This window comes from Rhamphochromis longiceps, linkage group LG14 (genome assembly GCF_057381845.1).
Source record: "Rhamphochromis longiceps isolate RC_006_pf linkage group LG14, R_longiceps_female_GT1.1, whole genome shotgun sequence".
In the NCBI taxonomy this organism is placed as follows: Eukaryota; Metazoa; Chordata; class Actinopteri; order Cichliformes; family Cichlidae; genus Rhamphochromis; species Rhamphochromis longiceps.
This window is the reverse complement of record NC_140570.1, coordinates 9,144,310-9,160,318: the sequence shown is the minus strand read 5'-3', so window position 1 is coordinate 9,160,318 and position 16,009 is coordinate 9,144,310. Positions and strand designations below refer to the sequence as shown.

General features: G+C 38.6%; 1 long non-coding RNA gene across 1 annotated transcript; it reads left to right on the top strand.

The window, feature by feature from the left end:
- The first annotated feature begins 13,281 nt into the window (after positions 1-13,281).
- On the top strand, positions 13,282-14,595 carry LOC146653542 (uncharacterized). The gene is made up of 4 exons (XR_014907282.1): positions 13,282-13,365; positions 13,480-13,604; positions 14,085-14,194; positions 14,427-14,595. It is a non-coding gene; the product is annotated as an uncharacterized LOC146653542 (long non-coding RNA).
- Positions 14,596-16,009: the final 1,414 nt, after the last annotated feature.

The following is a 16,009-nucleotide window of genomic DNA, read 5'->3' as shown; positions in this document are numbered from 1 at the left end:
GGTTAGGGTTAGGCTAACGGGCTAGGGAAATCACTATGTCAATTATTTGATGCCATCACTAAGATGTAAAAACGAGTGAGAGTGTGTGTTTGTACCAAAATCAACAATATCTGCATGTAATCACATTATGGCACAAATGTAACTCCATAAGTTTTTATGTCTTCTTTTAAAAGAGCAACTGGCAAACATGGACCTGAAAAACAGACAAACTTCATCAGCAGAAATCCTTTGCAAGCTGTGTGGGACAGTAAACAGTCAACAAGTGGTTAAACTCAATAATCAGATATGCTTCCTCGGGACATGAGTCTTGTAAGCTCTCCAAAAAAACAGGAGGAAAAGGAAAACCATGTTGGAAAAACAACATCAGCTTTGGCAGAACACAAACCAGCCCACAGCTGGGAACAGAAACTACTTTTCCATGTAAATATCCAACAGCTTAGTACGATCCTCCAAAATATCACCATTCCCTGCCAAAACCTCTTCAACTTACTCCTAGAACACTTTAAAAAAGAACAACTACCGCTCCTATGTTTCAGTTTGAACAATTAACATATACATACACATACATACATTCAAACTGACAAAGCTGCACACCAATGAAGTATGTATACAGTGCACCAATAAGTGTGGTTTAGGTGCCTGAGGCAGGGTCAGCATTCACTGAAACTAGGTTTGTGCTCCAGAGGAAGTTAACTGTGGTGAACTTCTGGCAACAGCTTGCAGAACTGACAGACCGAGTAGCATTTATTTGGATTGCAAAACACTGTGCATTACGTGCAGAGTAGCATTCAACCCCTTGATCTCCACTGCCGCGGGCTTCTGAACTCACTGTGGTGTAAACAGGGTACTTTTTTTTAATAGAACAAGCTGTGGCAGGTTACACAGATGACATATTAGATCACTAACTTGGCAGATAGAGAGAACATGACTGAAGTCATTTCAAATCAGCTTCACATTCCTCGGTTGTCCTCAAAAACAGCAGCAAACAAAAAAGTTCTGTTTTTAGTTATTTCCTGTTTTTGGTTTCCCACCAACTACTGACAGTCTTCAGTAGTACGATCTCTTCTGTGCTCGGCAGCTTGGCATACTACGAAAGAGTGAACTAAAAAGCACCTTTCAAAACACTCAAGGTCACCAAAACAGCTGAGTTCAAAAATACCCATCAAGTCAAAACCATATTTACAATATTTAAAAATCACTAAGAACAGCTGATTGAACAGGTGAGTGTGAGAGACAGACAGAGGCAATTAATGTTGCAAAGACAGAAGGATCAGGACCTTGTAGTTTTACTGATGTGCACGGTGTTATTTTCGATGTGCGAAATGAAAGCATACTATCCAAGGATGACACCCAGACTCTATATCTGAAAGAGAGGAAGAAACTAAGGAGTTGTCAACAGAAAATGAAAAACTATTACATTTAGATAAAGTGAATTTGGTGCCAATGAGGAAAATCTCACTTTTATTGATGTTTTATTAGAGAAGATTGCAATAAAACAAAGATTTGATTTCCTGGAGGTAAACACTGAGGGCAGTGGGTGGGATAGTGGTAGTAGAGTTAGTAGATAGGTAGAGCTGGGTGTCATCAGCATAACCATGGATGTCAGATGTCTATTCATATTAATGTACAGAATTCACCTGCTTGCTGCTACTACTGCACATTCACCCAGTGTATATACTATATGTATGTATATATATATATATATATAATGTTCTTCCTCTACACCCCCCCCCCCCCCCCAATTTTTGCACATGTCGAGGAGCGTGTCAGGCTACATTTCACTGTATGTTATACTTGTATAACTATGCATGTGACAAATAAAGAACCTTGAACCTTGAACCTTGAAACTGATATGACCAAGAGGAAGTAGATAGTAGATAGATTACAAATAAAAGAGGGCCCAGGAGAGATCCCTGGGGGACTACAGTATAACTGGAAATTAATTTAGCAATTCTGAGTTGAATGAACTGAGTGTGGCCAGAGAAATGAAATCTGTGGGCCACAAAACAAAAACAAAAAAACCAAAGAAAACAAACAAACATAAACTGAGCTGAAAGAGCTTAAATGCTCTGTTGAGCTGAGTGTGTTATCAATTACAGCAGCTCAAAAGAAGACTAGAAATTACATGTATTTTCCATTGCTGACAAGGACACTGTCTTCTCTCTGTTTCCTCCTGCAAATCAGAAGCTGGTGTATATTCACAGTTTACAAGCACAGAAGCACAATAACTTTCTTCCATAATCATCTTTTAAAAACCTCCACCTTCTTACACTGGATTAGTCATTTGACAAACAATTACAGTCGTTCACACTCCAGTGGCCAGCAGCACCACACCATTTCACAGTCAAGCACGCTCTAATCCACTTTGCTCTAATTACGAGGCCACCATCAGAGAGAGGTGCCTGGAAAATGAGTTATGCCTCTCATAAATACAGCTAATCAACATATAAAGTAACTTTGTGCTCACCAGGTTAGCTCATAGGTTGAAAGGACGATCTACTTCCTTTTTATTAGTTTACTCTAAATAAGGTCCACAGACATAATCAAAAGAAAGCTCTGAAATTCAAGTTACTATATACGTCATTTCCAACTAGTGCAGAACACAAAATAAGCTTATGGAAGAGGACATTGCATCACCCCCAACCCACCCCCTCTTATTTGGCTTTCCATACATCTGATAAAATCAAGACTTAAATATAAAGTGTGTAGATTACAGTAGATTGGAGATTTCAGTCAAATAAGTTCTGTTTTCTTACCCTTCGCAATTCAAGTGTATAATCCCAGCTACAGCGGCCGCTGTAGGACAAACAACTCTGGTCCCCGGTTCATCTTTAGTGAACGTAGGCTATCAGTCCGATGTTTACCTCAGCTGTCAATGTGCGTTCACATATTTACTCCGGAAGAGGCTGTAAAACTTTGTGAAAGGAGCCGATATGAGCTGAGGAGTCAATGAAACTCACTCATGTCTGATGGCAGTGATACTGAGGTGACTTGCTGAGACTATCCTGAACCTTTCCATCGGTAAGCACTGCTATTTTTGCTGCTGTTAGTCTCTAATGCTATTAGCATTACTGAAACTCTCATTGAAATGGGTCTAACGTTGTTGGACTTAATGAATAAACTCTGATAACATGTCAGATTGCAATCAAACTCTTTATCAGAGGGAAAAGATGGTTTTTAGGACCTTCAAGCCTAACATTAGCTGGTATAATGTCAGCTCACAACCACCTGTTTTTATCGCATAAAGTAATTGCGACAATGAAACTGTTTTGTGTGTTAGAGGCCTGACTTGATGCTTGAGATGAAGAGGAAGAGGATGAGGTGGAAATGAGGGAGGAGAGAGCAGTTGAGGAGAAGAAAGACATAATGAGAAAGAGATTTTTTTTATTATTTACTTGTGTATGTTTAGGCAATTTTGGGTCATATTTTCATCCTTTTTGATCTAATTAATTACATCTTTGTGTTTGAACATATATTCTGCTTGCAATGGTCTTTTAAGACTGTTGTCCTGGAAATCTAACCTCTGTTGCTCTAGAGGAGCTTGGTCATAAAAATCTGACAATGTAATGCTGATGTCATCATGGCCGGGCTACATTTATTTAACACAAACCAAGAGCAGTTTGAAAGATGTGGCTATGGTCTAACGATGAGATGTGTTCGTTTGCATCATGGGTCGTTTTAAAGTCGAAACGTACCACAGAAATATTGATCTACAAAAATCTGATAATTTATTATTTAATTTAATGTATATCTGCAGATTCTGTTTGACAGAAGTCACTCAAGGAGCATGAAGTTAGTGAATAAGCGCTTGAACTTTAATCAAAGCCAGAAGTGTTGCAGTGATGGCAAACAACCAAATGGTGGCAGCAGAAATGTAGAAAATACTACATCTCACGGTTTCTCATTAGAGAGAAAAGAGCAGGCCTCTGATTCATGATGCATTTTACGAGTTTTTAATGACTTAACAAGTTAACTAGATTCAAAAGCAACACAACTTAAATTAACAGGACCTTTGCAGCCGCTACGTGTTCAGAATGTGACAGTTGCAACAATCCAGCGTGAAAGGAGCCGTTCTGTTAACAAAAGAAGAAAATAAGGAAAAAAAAGCAGACATCTGGGAGTGTTTACTTTGAAAAAACAAAAATAATAAATGAAGAGAGAGAGGCTTTGTTCCTTTTACTGAAATCAAGCCACAAAGCAAAACCGTATAAGAGCATTAGCGGTCATGATCCTAAATCCCCCGGCTGTTATTGGCTGGGTGCTTATTTACATAAGGTGTAGCGGGCACAGCACTGGAGAAACAGGACAGGCCAGTGGGCACAGATGACACAGTGCAGTGACGTCACAGCGAGTGTGTGTAGAGTTGTGGAGGATTTTTTTTTTTTACTTTTGGCACAGAGTCAGTCACCAAAGAGGCCGCCGCCGTCCTGCTGTGTGCTCCAATCAGATTATGAGGTCCAGTGTTCTGATAAAGGTGCCAATTCACACACGCACAAAATTTAAATACACATATCTGAGCGTCACATCGCCTCTAGGCTGTGGCCACTAATCAAACAGGTGTGTGTACTATACGTGTGCGCCCACGGATCTGTTCTCACTATTTTTAGAAGCACCTCTCGCAGCAAAGGTAGTTTGTTTTTACCTAACAAGCAGCAGGTGACATTTGAAAAGGTTGCGATAGCAGGCAGGAGGCCCGACTGGAACCCTTTGGAAAATATTAGCAACCACACACCAACTTCACACCACCTCCTTTTACACTTTAAGACACTTTTTTTTTTTTTAACATTGTTGACTCCTCGACTTCCTCTTGTTCAACCGAAGAAATGCACCGAAGCTGAAAAGAATGGAGGGTGATGCTGATGGCTCACAGGCCACAGACAGAAAAAAAGATGGAGGAGAGATAAGAAGCACCACACTGTTATTATTGGGCCTCACACTGAGTTCTCCTGCTGAGAGTGTGCGCGGCACTCAGATAAGAGTATGACTCATGCATACCTTCACATAAGTACAGACTCCAGAACTTGTGCTACTCAAATTAGAATTCCACGTTCTGTCCGTTTCCTGTGCTTGTTAAGCTGCTGTTTACAAAGTGGAGGCTTTTTTTTTCGCCTTAGAGCGTTTTATTTTTGTACTTCTGCAGCTTTCCTCCATATATACAAGCAAAGGCGGTGGCATTGCCACCATGATCGCTCCACAAATGCTAGGGAGGGGTGCTATCCTGGGTAGCACAGCTTAAAATATGGCCTTTCCTACATTTTTCTCCCCTCATTCTCACTCTCTGCCAACCCTACTGTTACCCATCGTCCTTCAGTCCGACTCGCTCCGCTTCTCATTCACTAATCCTCTCCCTCCTTCCTTCATTTTCTCTTCACTTTCTTCTGGTTATCAGCCCTGTGTTCCAGCTGAAGGAACAGACTGTTCAGGTAGCATTTGAAGAGCATTTTGAGCTCCGGTCTGATAGAAAGACTTAAGAGAGCATCGTCACTGAGGCTGAGCTGAAGCTGCTGCCGCACATGCTGAAGCAGTCACTGAGGTAGCACGAATCCAGCAGAAGAAAATGATCACACATATTCTGGATCATCATGCTGCCATTCCAGTGTGGTCTCAAGCAAAAACTGGTCACCTCGGCCTCCAAGAAAATGTGACAAGTCTTTCAAGAGTTAAAGTAGTCCTGTGTGAATCACAAATTTCGTGCAACCCTAGATCATGCTCACAAATAAAATGGATTTTCCTCAATTAGGAAGTTTGAACATTTCAGATATTCACAGTTTGATTCCAGCTGGGAACCAAAATGCTTAAAATGCAGTCTCACCAGATGGTGGACAATCTTAGTGTTATAAAATCATGTCAGGAAGGTGTAAATTGGTAAAAGATGCACATTATCCTGACCAGGAAAGGTCAGCTCTATTAAAGGCAACAGTGGGGGGTTGTCGGTGGATTGTCTGAGGACAACAGCAGGAATGCCTTTGAGGAAAAGTATGCATTGTTGTAGCACAGAGTTGAACAAAACAACAGAAGCATACCTTTTGTGTTTTAGGTTTTATATAACTGTGCTAGTGACTGTTTGATCAAGGATATTTCCAGCATTGTAAAAGCATTGAGATAAGGATTCGTGAAGCAAAACCAAACCAAGAAAAGATGGATACTAAATAAAATAAACAAAATATAATTTTAAAAAAGTAAAAAGGCAACGATAATCCACTCTATAATACAGCCTACGACCCAAAACATACAGCATAAATTTAACACACTGAAACCAAAATAAATAAAAAAGAAAGGTTGATTTATTTAAAAAAAATAATCACTATGTAAAATATGCTTGATATAAACTCACTCACACAATAAACTTCATTTGACCAGATTCCATTAAAATGTAACATTTTACATTGTACTTATGTAACAGAATTACATGGAAGATTGAAATGTAATCATATTACTTAGAATCAGCTTTTTGGGATTAAACTTTTTTTCCCCCAAAAGTACAAAGCTGCAAAGTAGAACAAGGACCGTCATCCTCAGCTACCAAGTTTGAGTCGGTACACAGAGACTGGACAGGAGAAGCAGCTGAAGACCGTCAAGACAACAACGGGATGCAGTAGGTTTCACAGCAACTAAAGTTTTAAAGTAAAATGCTTACGTATAGCACCTTTGAAGTCAAAAAATATACTACTACTAAACATATAAAAGAATTTTAAAAACATAAAATGTGTCATCAAAAATATCTTTGCAAATATGATTACCTAAACATTCATCTGCAAGAGCCTAGACGCACGGGATTTTTCCTTTATGTGACACATGTGATTTCTGAGCAGGCAGACTTGGATTTGCTAGTGAAAATACGAGTGGACTCATGCAAACATAATTTTGTTCTTCAGAATTTTCAGAGCTACTGGAGCTGAAAGCAGTCAATTGATCTGTCGACAAAGGCAGAGCATAGCAGAAATGTCAGTGATCCACTGGCTGCTGCTTCTTTCAAAACGTCTTCTGGAACAGTAAGGAAACTCTTTTTGTCAATACAAAAAACCTACACCACACGTGTATATACATTCTTGTGCGTGTATATACATACAAATATATACACACACGCATGTACACTACCAGTCAAAAGTTTGGACACACCTTCTCATTTAATGATTTTTCTTTATTTTTACAACTATTTACATTGTAGATTCTCACTGAAGGCATCAAAACTATGAATGAACACATATGGAATTATGTAGTCAACAAAAAAAGCGTGAAATAACTCAAAATATGTTTAATATTTTAGATTCGCCCTTTGCTTTAATTACTGCTTTGCACACTCCTGGCATTCTCCCGATAAGCTTCATAAGGTGGTTACCTGAAATGGTTTTCCAACAGTCTTGAAGGAGTTCTCAGTGATGCTGACCAATTGTTGGCCCTTTTCCCTTCACTCTGTAGTCCATCTCATCCCAAACCATCTCAGTTGGGTTTAGATTAGGTGTGTGTGGGGTCCAGGCCATCTGGTGGAGCTCTCTATCACTCACCTTCTTGGTCAAATAATCCTGGAGGTGTGTTTGGTGTCCAACTAATCGCAAACCCAATGGGATGGCATGTCGCTGCGGGAGGCTTGATGGCTTTTACGACTGCACTTGGGGACACATTCAAAGTTTTAGCAATTTTCCAGACTGACTGACCTTCAGTTATAAAAGTAATGATGGACTGTTGTTTATCTTTACTTAGCTGATTGGTTCTTGCCACAATATGAATTCTAACAGTTGTCAAACAGGGCTGTCAGCTGTGTACCAGCCTGGCTGCTGCACAACACAAAGGCAAGAAATTCCACAAATGAAAGCTGTGAAGTGAAAGCCATTTCATGTGACTACATCATGAAGTTCACTGACAGAAGGCCAAAGGTTTGCAGCACTGTCAACAAAGCAAAGGATGGCTACTTTGAGGAATCTAAAATATGAGACATATTTAGAGTTATTTATCCATTTTTTCTTTGTTACATTATTCCATATATCTTGCTTCATATAGTTAATATTTTCAGTATGTATCTACAATGTAGAAAGTAGTAAAAATAAAGAAAAAAAAACATTAAATGAGAAGGTATGTCCAAACTGGTAGTGTGCATATTATATATTTATGTCATGATGCATACTCAACCAGGTAAGTAAATCCCAAAATGCTGATTCTGTTCATCTGGACGTGGCGTTTTCAGTGGGAGAAATGTTTCGTCACTCATCCTGACTTCTTCGGTCTCAACTGACTGCAGGTTTCCCCAACCTTCTAAACAGTACATGTGCACAATAACTGAAACCTTCCCACTGAATGAACAATGGGCTGTGAGGTCAGTTCCTTGATCATTATTATGCAAACTGGCGTGACCGTTGATCAACAACCACTGATCAATGCCCATGAGTACCATTCACAGAGAGTTGTAAAATGGCGACAGATGTACCCTTAGGCCCCCTCCTCGATTCAGAGATAGTCTTTCCCTTTTCACATAAATGGCCTCCTTGACTCCGCGCTCAAACCAGTGTTCCTCCCTGTCCAGGATGTGTACATCCTCATCATTGAAAGAGTGTCCTCAGGCCTCTAGGTGTAAACAGACTGCAGAGTCCTGGCTCTTCTGTGTTGTGCCATCCACTTTGCCAAAGGTTGTTTGGTTTCTTTGAGGTGGACCAATTTTTGGCACAACATGTATAGATATAATCTCTCTATATAGATATCTCTATATCTATATCTGGATATATACTGTGACTTTTCATGTGATTAAAGCATCTCGGCCTGCTGTGTTCTTGCTCTTTTAAAGAATCACAGTAAAAACTACTGCAGCCCACGAGTTGCTTTTACTTTATTAATTCTGTGTCCTGTGGACAGGTTTGTGGGGGTGGGGAGCTTGGATAGCGGTCCATCTTTTTGATAACAGACACTTTAAAAAAAAAAAACCTCTGAAGCTTAAATTACCAGCAAAATGCTTAGTGTTTGCAGGGTAGTTTAAAGATATGAAACATGCTGAAAAGAATCTTTAACATTCAATCCTAAAACTACAAAAAAAAAAAAAAAAAAGTGATAAAAAGCAGGACGGATAACGCATCTTTCATGTCGGCACTGAACATATACTGGACATAAATGTAGCAGCAGTCCAATTCTTATCATCTGCGGCCATGCAAATCCTCAAGTAGGTCAAAGAAACATCCTTTGCTTTGAGGAATTTAGGCGTGTGAAGATCTCTGTGTGTGATCTAGAGGAGTGAAATAAATGTTAGCTTTTACATAACTTACCAAGCAAAGCAGACAGGATTTTTTTCCCCCTCCATAAATTATGGATCTCTGCCTGTCTCTGTATCAGAGACATCCGACCTCCAACCAACCATCTCCTCAGCTGCTCTCCATACATGCATATGTATAACACAAGCACAGAAAAGGGAGGCAGCAGGGCTTGCGGTTTCAGCGAAGGGAAAAGGATGCTCGGCACTTCCTTTGTCAGAAATGCTTCTCTTGGCCTGAAAGTCATTTTCCCTTCCAGATAAAAGCTCGGGGATGGAAGGTGTGCTTCTGAGCAAAGCAAACGGTGATGTGAGGATTTTTTAAAAAGAACGAAAGAAAAAAAAAAGTATATCGCCTGAGCAGAGCGGTCGGAAAAGAAGATAGGAGGAAAAGGCAGGATGTGATGGTGGAAGCAGAGGCAGAGGAGGCGAGATGAAGAGATGATGAGATGAAGTAAAGCCTCGCTGTCAGGCAGCAGCTGAATATGGATCTGGACGAGAAGAGTCACTCCCAACCTGATCAAACAAGTCATCAGCTTTAACTTTCAGCCTGTTCCAATAATGCTTTAAATGCTTGGCTCCTGCATTATTGAACAGCACTATATGCTACAGCAGGAGAATCGATTGCAGGCAGAAGCTCACGGCTGATCTCGTCTCTGCAGTGACTCACGTTTCATTGCTCACCCTTGTGTTGGCAGAGAGCTTAATGAGCACATTCTTGATAGCCAGGTATTATTAAAGGCTAACTCGACACATTCGTGTCATTACTAAAGCTTTAAATGTTCTCATCCAACAGCTGTCTCGCTGGACATTTCCCTCTCACTGAGGTAGAGATGCCTCTTGTTGCGATTATGATATTATCAACACAGGCTGCTTTCTGCTGCACAACATTAATGGATTTTCTGTTGGCAGTGCCATGAAAAGAAGCACAGAGCTGAACTTTGATCACACGAGCAGCTTTGTTCTGGTGTTCAAAGGCTGTCCCGGCACGGGGAAATCCAGTTCATAGATGCACCTCATCTCGACTCGACACCAAAACCAGCATCAGGGGGGCTTTGACAGCAGCAAAGGACTTTGTATCACTGCAGACCTTTGGAGTAACTACACTGATTTCAATGCTGTGTGATGTCACTGGTTTTATTGCCAATACACACTTTTAAATGACCAGAATTCACAGCTGCTTGTATATGACTTCACAAAGAGCCAATTAAAGCAGACTTGTCATTTAATGCCACACCAATGACGGTGACCGATGAAAGGAAACTAGGCTACATGCATAAAATCTATGCACTGCAAAAAACAATTTTCAAGAAAGTAAAAAAAACCTTGTTTATGGACATTTTTTCTTATTTTTTGCCTAAAAAGAAAATATATTCTTAACAAGCAAGTTTTGGACAAGAAAATAAAGCTTATTCTAGGAAAATATGTCTAACTTTTCCTTAAAAGGATATTTCAGCTCATCTTGAGCTTTATTTACCAGTTACAAGGCATGACAATGGTTTGGTTGAATTTCCAGAATAAAAATAAGATTATTTTTCTCATTTCAAGAGTAAGGGCATTTAAACAGCTGCTCAGTTTAAGAAATGTATTTATTGACACTAAAGTTTAATATAATTGCTGTCAAGTTTGACACAATATGCAGTATATGAACAAAGGCAGGAACTAAAAGCACATGGTAAACATGAAATACAGGCCCATTTGAAAAACAGAAACAGCACAACTCATTCACTTTAGGCCATGTCAAACAGAATAATAGATCAGCATCAGTATATCTATACTATGGCAATGCTAAAATCGCATTCAACTGTCAGAATTTATAGGAAAACAACAACTTCATTTTAAAAATTGTCACAAAACTGTCCAAAACAATAACCTGAAAATACAGTTCATGCATGTAAAGCAGTGTACCTTTTATAAAACATATGTTGAGCTCACGTGTAGTCCAATTACATCACCCAGGTAATATTTCATGACCGCACATGTCATATCTTTGTGTGTGAAACTGTAATATGGAATGGAATCTCATATCATATCATTGTTGGCTGGCTTTCCACCACTGAATCAGTCCTGTATGCCCACATGTTACTCAGATTTCTGTTCACTGCTGATGAGGGTTCCCTCCTAGAACTGCAATTGAGATTGGTTGATTAATTGACTAGTTGCGGATAAGGAAATTAAATACAAGGTACACTGATAATTTCTAAAAAATTTTAATGTCAGAAATATACTGCATTTTATAATTTACTCTAAAATATGCATGTTTTCAAGCTGAGTTTAATAAATGGATATTCATTTAATGCTCATTGCTATTTGGCAGCTTAACTGTAGTTTAAAAGCCTTGAAAAATCCTCAAAAACCTAAAATGGGAAAGCTAAACTAAAGAACACAGGAAACATGGAAAATGTTGCAAAAACCTTACAACCTTGAACAAGGAACATAAGACATGAAAACATCAGGGAGGGAACACAGATGATAACACAGGAGAGAATACAGACGATCCGACAAAGAACACACTAAATATACACACACAAAAGGAAACGAGGAATTGGCAGACAGGCACGAAACACAGCTGACACTAATCAGATGAGAAGAGACCAGGAGGAGAATACACCGATGCAGGGCAGGGACTATCAAAGTAAAACAGGAATAAACACGAATATCGAACCAGGGACAATACACTGAAGACAAGGGAGGTACAGAGAACACCTAAACACTGGAAATAATTAACAAATAACTAGGAAACTAACTGACACAATGAATATTAATAAACACAAACAACCAAGGAGACTGCGGACCATGACAATTGGTTTATTTAAAACAAAAGTTTAAAAAAATACAAAATGTTGTTTTCTCTAGTAGAAGAAATTAAACACTATCAGAATATTCTTTATAAATAGATAGCATTGTTGTGGATTATAAGGAATTAGCATTAACATATCTACTGTTAAGCTGTAAAAACAAGTAGACATCTAACATGAATATTTTATATGATTATTTTCAAAGATATTAAAGTATATAGTCAGTCTCACCTTACAGATTTTTGTGTCCTAATCGATCCGCTGCATCGTCCATTGGCAAGGTGGTCGGAGTGTGTTCGAAGAATGTGATACCAAAATTAGCTGTAAACACGATATTCTTTGACACATCCATCTATGCCACAATCTTCACGGAAATCTGGACTATGGCTATGTGCAGAATTAATATGACTCAGTAGGGATTTGAGGGTCAGACCCACAAAAACGATGTAGATAACACAGCGCCAAATCATTTTGTTTTACTGGTCTGTGAACTACTTTTCCCATAAAGTCAAGATAACCAGGATTATTCCATTATGGGGTAGGAATGGCTATCCTAATTCAGTGCCTTATAACAGCTGTAGTAAGTAACAGCACCCACACGTCAGTATTTACAGAACATAATCTAACTAAATAGTCAAATATTTAAATATATATCATTTTATAGGTATAAAAGAGCGAACTAAACCATTTCCGTACACAACCCCATACTCCTGAGTTGGTACAGCCCACCTTCCCGCCTCTAGCTCCGTGCCTAAGCGGTTGGATTGCAGGATTTTGGGGTCTGGGTGTAGATGCGATACAGTTGGTACAGTGTGAAGAAATTAAGGCACGCTATGGAAAAACTGGACGAAATAACAATTGCCAACCTGAAAGGTATGTGACTGTTTTGTTTTTTCTATGTTTTGTGTTCTGGTATGTTGCATGTTAAGTCGCTAGCATGGCAGGCTATACCCGGTTGTTAGCTTAGCTTAGCTGTGCGGTTAGCTTAGTTGCATTAGCATTTTTAAATATGCTAGTGCAGAAAGTTATGAAAGAATTCATGTCCAGTTATTAGTTTCAGTGTCTGTGAATTTATTCAACAAGTGTGCAAAGTGCCATAAGTTAATGCCAGTTTTACAGAAATTGTAGGAGTTTCAAATTTCTATTAGTGAAGTTATTTCATTATATACTTTAGCCCAGGAAGCAAAAAAAAAAAAAAAACATTTATATGTATACATGCATTTAATTGATGTATCACAAATATATTACTTTTACCAGTCAATAGGAGGAAGGTAATTTAGAACCTGTGGAGCAGTGAGGAGGGAGAATAATGGAATAGAGTCATGGTTTTAAATGGTAAATATTAAATTATGTTTCCTATGTATCCTGTCTGTTACCCAAGCAAAGCTGTCAGCTGGCTTGCACATGAGGATGATGCAATGTAGTGATAATTGGAAACTCCTATTGCAGAAGCAAATGTTGGAGAAGACCTGCTCTCATCACTTTCACGAGATGACATCAAAGATCTGTTTCCTGGTCCTGAACATTGCCTCAGGCGTCGGGCTCTATGGCTTGCAGTGCACAAATGTGAAGAAGTAAGTTCTGTCCTATCGCTGTGTGACAAAACTGAGAACACACCAGCTTGTTTTATGCAGTTTCAAATAATTCCACCAATACTCACTTAACAGATAGACAGTAGAATCTTCTTTAGTTTTGATTTAAATCAAGTGGCCTACACATTTATTAAATATACATATTTTTTATTGTTCAACACTTTACTGATATTTTGTTGTACTATCTTAAATATTTAGAGACCTAAAGTTCTTGTGCAATTTTATGTGAAATTAGCCCTATGTACACTGTATTTTAGAACAAGACTGCTGCTGAAAAAACGCTAACAACTACTGGAGATGGTGACTTCTTCAGAGAGGAACCCAGCACTTACCTCCATCCAAAAACTTTGGATGGAGGTAATGCTACAGTATCTTGATTTGTCTACATTTATGCTTTGCAGATTACATTATTTGCAATGTTTAATGGTGTTGCCCTGTCTTATTTTTCTTTTTTCAAACCAGTGGAACATGCAGCAGCTGTGTTCAGAGCCCTTCCCATGCTTTTCCCTTCCAGCACAGTACCACCTAAGAAGCTGGGCATCTGTAGTGAGGCTTTTTTCCATGTCCTAAAGGTAAGGCTGCAATATTCTATGTGTATATATTGTTGAATTTTGCAGTTACTCATGTTTTCATTTTATATATTTTACTGTGGAGTCAGTCAAATATTCTTAAAGTTCAGATCCCCATAACATGTTGATGTTAATAAAACCTACAAAAAAAGTTGATCTATTTTAAACTGTAATGCAACTCAAAAATTGTGTTTCTTACAGTCTTGTTCTAATACTCTTTTTTTCTGTCATGTAGACTTCAGAAGACCCTGAAGGCTACCTGCGTCAGCGACCCCTGGCTTGTCCAGTTCTGCTTGTCTCTGAAGGCAACTGCATGATAGCTGTTGGAACCACACCGGTGAGCACTTTTGACCGGAAGGATCTTAATGAGGGACTGCTCTATCTGATGGCATATTACTATGCCCTCCACCTCACATACCCATAGTGCATTTCCACGCTGCTGTCTGTCTTGCAAACTGAAATACTCAAAGACTCCATCCATGACCGAGATTCAACCCCCTCTTACAAGAAGGCGCTTGGTGAGTGGAAGTCATTCATTGAGTGAGTCTCCCAGATGACAGACTCTATCTGCCTTGTTTATCAGACTCAGTGTTAGTCAGTGAGGTTGTTTTTTTTTTTTTCTATAGAAAAGTTGTTCAAATGTAAAACACATGTTTGTTTGTGTGGTCGTTAAACTTGTTCTTCTAAAATATAGGATTTGAAATAGTGATTGTTTTAAGCTTCAGCAAAATTTATTTTTGATACCAGCCATGAGTGTGTTATACTGTTATTATTCATTTTAAGAGTATCTGGAATATGCACTTCTTATATTGGCCATGTTACACAGTACCCTGCTGAAATGTATAATTTTAGGCATGATTCTCCTGGAACAGACCTCAGTGAGTTACTGACCCATTGCTGTGTCAATAAAAGCGCAAAATCTAAGAGTGCTTTTGCGGTCTTAATTTAAGATGAATTCCCTTATTTTTAGTAGCTTTTTGAAGAGATGGTGTCTTATTCTCAGGAATTTTTGCTGATTATTGTTCTCAGAGTCGAAACATAATTCTTATAGTTAGCTCAATCAAGAAAGAAACAATTCAGTTTTAAGAAAATTTGTCCTATAGTAAGGTGTTTTTTAATGTGAAAAATCTAAATTAAGGTGTAGAATCTTAAAGTAAGCAAATAATTCTTGAAAACAGCTTGTTCAAGAAAGCATAATACTCATTTTAGGTGCAGATTTTCTAAATATCAAAGTGTCTTTTACTTATAATAAGTCACATTTTCTTCAAATAAGCATACATTTTAGACAATTGTCTAGTTAAAAGGCATATGGCAGTTAGATTAATTTGCTAGTTTTAAGAATTCTAGTCAAGCAACTTTTGCTTACCCCATTGGCAGATTTTTTTTTGCTCAAAACAAGAAAAATTTGTCAGATTTAAGAATATTTGGCTTGTTTCAAGTATAGCTGTTTTTGCAGTGTGGGGGTAGATGTGGTTAGCAACATACTATACAAATATTATACAGTAAATATGCGTTCAATGTCAGCCTGTGAATTTACAATTATGGATCTCTGAGAATGAGAAAAGAACACTATATTGTGTCCTAACACAAGTTCGGCTGGAGCCAGGTGTTGAAGGTCAAAGTTTACTGGTAACGACTGAACCATATACTGTTGGAAAGAGCAGATGCTCGAGTTTCACGTATTTGCTGATAGGTATAACAACAAGGCATAACAATAGCAGTGGCTGCTGTGATTTAAGACATGCTCGGGATGTATGGGACGAGTTTGGCCATCATATGGACATATGCTGAGCACTTGTGAACATTGTAAGCTTTTCA